Below are 5914 nucleotides of genomic sequence, written 5' to 3'. Positions count from 1 at the left end.
TGCCCACTGCCTGCTCATGTCCAGCTTCTCATCCACCAGCACCCCCAAGTCCCTTTCCTCAGGGCTGCTTTCCAACACCTCACCCCCTAGTTTGTATTGGTGGCGAGGATTGTTCCGGCCCAGGTGCAGAACCTTGCATTTGCTCTTGTTGAACCTCATGAGGTTCACCTGGGCCCACCTCTCCAGCCTGTCCAGGTCCTTTTGGATGACATCCTGTCCCTCTGGTGTATCGACAACACCACACAGCTTGGTATCGTCCGCAAACTTGCTGATGGTGCCTTTAATCTCCCTGTCTATATCATTGAACTCCCAGGAAGCACTCAGGTGATAAGGACACGGGCAGGGTGGCAGGGACCTCGTCACCCACCCGGCTGCTCCATGGGAGCGGGTCCAGAGAGGGAGCGAGATGCAATCTGGTGTGTAATAACTCCACCTAGAGGGAAAAGGGACAGCTGGGTGAGATGGGCCATGTCCCCATCACCTGCCAGCTGTGACCAAGGAGGAGCTGGAGCAGCTTGTGCTTGCTCTTAAAGCCCCAAATTGGACTCAGGTGGGATATTTGTGTTTTAACGAGGGGCGATGCCGTTAGCCTCAGGTGGGGATTTTCTCCATTTAAAAAAAAAATAAATAAATCATTGTTTCTGGGCTGTGGGCAGGAGAGATGAGAAAACCTGAAGACACGCACACGCCATTCCTGCAGCCTCAGTGGGTCGGGGAGCAGGGGGAGCTGCCACACACCTGCGGTTCCTAACACCTCCCCTGCAGGGAAATTACATTTGGCTTCTCGGCTAAAGACGGGATAATTATTTCCAGCGAGGTAGACACGTTCCAGACACACTCCTCCTTTCAGAACTGCACTCTAACACTATCATAAACCCCAAAGAAATCCCATTTCCCAGCTCCCAGGCGACCATCTGGATGGCAGCAGAGCTTTGCCGAGGAATTCCAGGTTTCCCTGACGACTTCATTAAGTTCGAGCAGGTATTTAGTTTCTCACTATCTGTCCATGGGCCACATTTGGGGAGACAGAATCACATGGGGTTGGAAGGGACCTCTGGAGATCATCTAGTCCAACCCCCTGCCAAAGCAGCTCCACCAGGAACATGTCCAGGCAGGGTTTGAATGTCTCCAGCTGGGCAGCCTCTTCCAGGGCTCTGCCACCCTCAAACCAAAGAAATTCCTCCTCATGTTTAGGTGGAACATCTTATGGTCGAGTTTGTGCCCGTTACCTCTTGTCCTGTCCCTGGGCACCACTGAAAAAAGACTGGCCCCATCCTCCTGACACCCACCCTTTAAGCATTTATAAGCATTGATCAGATCCCCCCTTAGCCTTCTCTTCTCCAGACTAAAAGGACCCAAGTCCCTCAGCCTCTCCTCCTAAGAGAGATGCTCCAGGCCCCTCATCATCTTTGTAGCCCTCTGCTGTCCCCTCTCCAGCAGTTCCCTGTCCTTCTGGAACTGGTCCCAGTGCTCCAGGGCAGAGCAGAGGGGCAGGATGACCTCCCTCCACCTGCTGGTCCCACTCTTCCTGATGCCCCCCAGGATGCCATTGGCCTTCTTGGCCACAAGGGCACATTGCTGGCTCCTGGGCAACCTGTTGTCCACCAGGACTTCTAGGTCTTTCTCCTCAGAGCTGCTCTCCAACAAGTCAGCCCCCAACCTGTCCTGGTGCACCCAGCAGCATCTTTCTTTCCTCTGGCAGAGAAACAAGAGCGCTGGGTCCTCTACAAAATCCAGGTATCCAGAGCTGGTTTAAACAAAATCCAGGTATCCAGAGCTGGTTTAAGCTCTTCTTTCTTCTACTCTTCTTCCCAGCGCTCAGATTTATCGGTGGCAGAAAACAGTCCCCATGTATGAGGGGTTAAAAAGGCTCAAAGAGGCTGGTCCGGAGGTATACAGAGCCCCCAGCATCTGTTTCCACAACAGAACGTAAACAATTTTTATTGTGGCGAGGATTTCTTCGTTCTTTCTGCCTTGTGTCATGGGGCCAAAGGAAAGGCGAGTGCTTTTTCTCTCCTCATAAAGCAGGGCGTGTTTCAGACTCAGAGGGTTCCATCAGGCAAGTGCGTGGCTCCTTTCCCATCTTTCTGACTGTCCCGTGGTCACGAATGTGCAACTTCCCTGCCTTGTTCCGTACGGAGCAGCCACAGGATATCACTTTGGTGGAGTTTCTTTTTTTTTTTTTGGTTCCTCTTTTTCCTTCTGCAACAAAATACGCCGCAGTGGAACCACCAGAGAGGAGATGAGTCCATCCCTGACACAAGTGGAAACGTGTTAGCTCAACTTTCCCCTTGCTCTCCCTCCTGGTCTCGGAGGCACCGGGGAGATTCATCTGTTGGCGGTTGTAAATCCTCACCAGTCCCTCATTGCTTGGCCTTTCAAAAGCCACCGGATGGGAACTTGGAGGTGTCTCAAGGAGATGTCAGAGCTCAGCAGCAGCCACGTGCCTTTGGCCAAGCTTTCGGTCAGAAGCGAAGCCTCTTGTAACACGTGGACTCTCAGGAGCCTTCGCAAAGTGGCTGAGCCCTCACCCAGGTCTCCTTTTGCTGGGTCCGTTAATCCAGTCCTTCCCCACTGGACAACTCTTCTTTAAAAACTCATAAGAATCATAGAATGGTTTGGGTTGGAAGGGACCTTGAAGATCATCCAGTTCCAACCCCCTGCCCTGGGCAGGGACACCTCCCACCACACCAGGTTGCTCCAAGTCCCCTCCAACCTGGCCTTGAACCCCTCCAGGGATGGGGCAGCCACAGCTTCTCTGGCCAACCTGGGCCAGGATCTCACCACCCTCACAGTCAACAATTTCTTCCTCATATCTCACTTAAATCTCTCCTTTTTCAGTTTAAAACCCTTCCCCCTCGTCCTGTGGCTCCCCTCCCTGATCCAGAGTCCCTCCCCATCTCTCCTGGAGCCCCTTGAGGGACTGGAAGGGGCTCTCAGGTCTCCCTGGAGCCTTCTCTTCTCCAGGTTGAACCCCCCAACTCTCTCAGCCTGTCCTCCCAGCAGAGGGGCTCCAGCCCTCCCAGCATCTCCGTGGCACCTCCATCTCCTTCCAATGTGGTTAAAATAAGAGAAAAAGGTTAAAAAGTGCCGTGCGGGGAGGGGGGTGACCGAAATCCAGCTGTTCTGCCCCGTCTGTGCGTTTGGCTCAGGTTTTGCTGGAGGTTTCAGGTGGGATCTGGGAGGGTGTAAAGAGCAAATCTCTGCGAGAGGTTCATCCTCTCATGGCAGTGACCTTTCTCCTAAATATCTCTGGATTCCTGCGATGAGGGAGGGTTTCGGAGGCGCTGACAGAGGCATTGTTGAGTGTCAGCCCTTCCATCAGGGCAGATTTCCTGGCTCTTAGCGCACAAACCCAGTTGAAGAGGGTTCTGTTCCTACCTCCTGGCAAATTCACCTTTTATTTGGGGAAATTTTTCCAGCCAAATCATTTCCCTGCTCCGGGTTAGACTCACAGCTGCTACAAAAACTAGTGCAGAAAGGTTTCTGTCCTGAAGCCAAGCTGAAGTGGTGGTAAAATGGGACAGGACCGGTCTCCAGGACTAAAAAAAAAAAAAAAACCAGCCCTGCTGGGGCAAACCGAGAGGTTTTTAACCAAAGGATTTTTTTTTTTCCTCATTTCTGCAACATTTACGCTGCGAACTCTGGAGGTCAGCAGCCAAGGTACAGGCACAGAGGGTAGCTCTGTTCAGCTGTGAAATACCACGGGACGGATGTGCCTCCTGGGTCAGGATGTTCCTCCACCAGCCGGTTGCCGGAAAACTGGGAGGATGTATCTGGATAAGGCTTGTCCAAAATATTTCCCCTGAGCAGGTCCAGCCTCACTGGGGAGAGCTGGGCTGACCCCATGTGGCCACAGCCTCGTTACGGCACTGTTTGGCTTTTCAAAAAGTCATGACTTTTCAACAGTTACTGAGACAAAATGCAAAATCTACCTCGTATCCCTAAAATCTTTCCATCGAGGAAAAGGCACCATCCAGGGGGTTAAGTTAAATCTCATCTTTCACCCAGTGGAAATCATAGAATCACAGCATGGTTGGAGTTGGAAGGGACCTTAAAGATCATTAAGTTCCAACTTGATGCCTGGGCAGGGACATCTCCCAGTAGAAATGTGTCCACGGTCCCAGTTTCCCCATTTAACCAGCCAAAGCAGCGCTTCTCCATTCCTTTTCATGCCCAGAAGTGAGACAAATTGTTCATTTTTTAGCAGGGATGGGACCTTCCCAGTCCTCTTCATCCCTCAAAACAAAAGGAGGTAGAGAAGGGACGGGAAAGGAAAGCTCCCAGCCACTTTATGCCTTTCCCTTACAATAAAAGCTTAATATTTGCAGTCAGAAAAGGTTAATATTCATAGTGATTCACCCAAGCAGCCCCCAGTCCTGGACAAGTTTGGGGCATCGCCCCCAGACTTTGGGTGTGCCCGAGCCCAGGGAGGTCAGCGTGTGTCATCTTGGTCACCCTGGGCCCCAAGAAGTCAAAACTGAGTAATGTTGATTTGTAACAGAGAGTGATTCATTCCGAGGGTAACGTAACGGGGAAGGGGGGGGGAAACCCTGGAAAATGAAAATCATGTCTCAGAAGCACGTTGTATAATTATCTCGTTAAGCAGGCCTCCTGCTCCACGCGTGCCTTGGCTTCAGCTATTTATAAAACAATCTCTCAAGACCATCTCTGTTGGGGTTTTTTGCATTGAAAAGGGAGAAAACCCCTCACTCCTGCCCCCTGCCAGCCTTAGAGGCTGAAGAAGGCCCACCCCAGCACAGGACAGCAGGTCTCAGCCAAGGGGAGTGATGGCCAAAACCAATCCCCCCAAAGACAAGAAGTATCAAAGCGAGTGATGCTTTTGTAACAAACACTCCTGCCACCAGCAATTCCTCGGGAGAAAAGAGAAACCTTTGTACAGTCCTTTTGTCTGAGCCATCCCTCCACAGGTACCTGTAAGCCCCTCCTGACCTATGGCCAGCTCTGGATTAAAGACAGCAGCCCTTTGAAACCACCAAGCAGCTTCCCAGAACTCCTGAGGCCAAACCCCAGTGAAAACGCAGGGAAACGTATGCAAAGAAGCCAGCAATTACACCCTGTGAGGTGGCTGGTGACCTGCTGCTTCTCAAAACCCTCTGATGGATCTCCACTGACCTTCCTGTTGTCCAGGCCTCACTTTTACCTTCTCCCAAAAGACAATCCTGGCTGAAAAAAACCAAACCGCCAAGCTGTAAAGAGAAAGCAGGCATGCATGAGAGGAAGGCGTGACCCAGCAAACAACCCCCTGCATCGCGCTGAGAGGAGAAGGACCCACCCCACTGAGGAGAAATCACTCCCCGTGCTGAGGGGCACTGGCCGCTCCCCTGCCACCCGCCTCGCTCCTGGAGGGATGCTAGTTCAGGGAAAGCGTGCGATTCTCCTTCAGGCCTCAAAACCCTGTCAGGGAACGGCAAACGCCTCAGACTTCAGGCCCTGGCAGAAGGCCTCGCTGCCTTCCGCCCGCCGGGCCCCTCGGGGCCGCCACCACGGTAGAGACGGCCCTTGTGGCGGGAGAGCGGCGGGAGGAGCGGCGGGAGGAGCTGAGGCCGGGGAGGGCTGAGGCCTGGACACGCACCAACCCCCGTACGGCGCCCGCCATCTTGTCCGCGCTGCCAGGGCGAGTGCGCCACGTGACGGGGAGGGGCGGGGCTCTATCAGGGAGGGAGAGGGCGGGGCCACACCGCCCAATCCGCCCAATCCGCGCGCGGGGGCGGGGCTTTTAGCGAAGGTCGCGAGGTCCGGCGGGGGGGGCGGCCCGGAGTTCTGGGCGCGCGGAGCCGAGGGCGGGGCCGGCGGGCGGCGATTGGCTGCGCTCCGGCGTGCGTGAGCGCGGGGCCCCGCCCATCCCAGTGCCACGTCTGTGCGGCGGTTGCGGCGGAGCCGGTGCGGGAGG

The sequence above is a fragment of the Calidris pugnax genome, unplaced genomic scaffold, assembly GCF_001431845.1.
Source record: "Calidris pugnax isolate Ruff unplaced genomic scaffold, ASM143184v1 scaffold10, whole genome shotgun sequence".
Lineage (NCBI taxonomy): Eukaryota > Metazoa > Chordata > Aves > Charadriiformes > Scolopacidae > Calidris > Calidris pugnax.
Note: the sequence above shows the minus strand (reverse complement) of the source record.